Below are 1,226 nucleotides of genomic sequence, written 5' to 3' on the forward strand. Positions count from 1 at the left end.
CTATTTCATTATCATTTTTTATTATTATATACAATCCCAAGTAAAATAAATAAATAAATAAATCATTCATAATTAGTCAAAGGTTTGTGGGTTTAATCAGACCATGTTATTATATGACATTGTATAAATATTATTAATTTTCACAGCAAAAGTAAATTATTTTATTATTTTACAATGATAAAAATTATATTATATTATTTTTAATTTTTTTCAGTCTGCAGTATATTATATTATAAAAAATTAAAAAATTAAATATTATTAATTTTCACAGGTTTACTCATACAGCATTATATTATATTATATTATATTATATTATATTATATTATATTATATTATATTATATTATATTATATTATATTATATTATATTATATTATATTATATTATATTATATTATATTATATTATATTATATTATAAATAACAAAATAACAAAATATTTAAACATTATTAATTCTTAAAGCAAAAAAGTAAACCATATGGGCCTATTTTTATAATTTTAATTATTTTGTTCTATATGATTGCATGTAAAAACTAATAATGCATTATGCTGCTATGAAGAAAACTGATTTCGATGATTAATTGCAGTCAGACTGCATCTGTATGTCACTGCAGGTGCGTACCGCTCGTCTCCTGAGGTTTTACAGATGTGTGTCGTGACTCGTTGCATTGAGTTTTTTGGCTTCACGTGTTAAATCGGTTCAGTTTTATGTGTGCATCACGCTTCACAATGCCTAGCGATGCTGTAAACGTGTGATAAACTGCACTTAAACGAGAACAAACCGCCTCAAAGCTAAAATAAAACTGCACCTTTCACGGTTTAAGAACACAAGCAGAGCTTTCAAGAACAAAGCAGAAATCCATTAGCTATTAGCATGCGCGACACACACGAGTCAGAGACGAGCGAAGACGGATTCAACTTCAACAACATAATAATAATTCATTTTATGCATGTTACATTTTTTTTAAATCGACTGATACCCCTATTACATATATTTTTTGTATTTACTGTCATTTATGTTTTTAATAAATTCACATATTAATTTTGGTGCTTAAATAAATCTATTAATTAATTCATATTCAAATATATAATTATTTTAAAAATTAATTCATTTTATATATATATTAAATAATATCTCAAAATTATACAATAAAAATAAATGTATTAATATAAAAATTATATAGTATATATATATATATATATATATAAAAAATATAAAATAAAATA

The sequence above is a fragment of the Sinocyclocheilus rhinocerous genome, unplaced genomic scaffold (genome assembly GCF_001515625.1).
Source record: "Sinocyclocheilus rhinocerous isolate Xijiao unplaced genomic scaffold, SAMN03320098_v1.1 scaffold2911, whole genome shotgun sequence".
In the NCBI taxonomy this organism is placed as follows: domain Eukaryota; kingdom Metazoa; phylum Chordata; class Actinopteri; order Cypriniformes; family Cyprinidae; genus Sinocyclocheilus; species Sinocyclocheilus rhinocerous.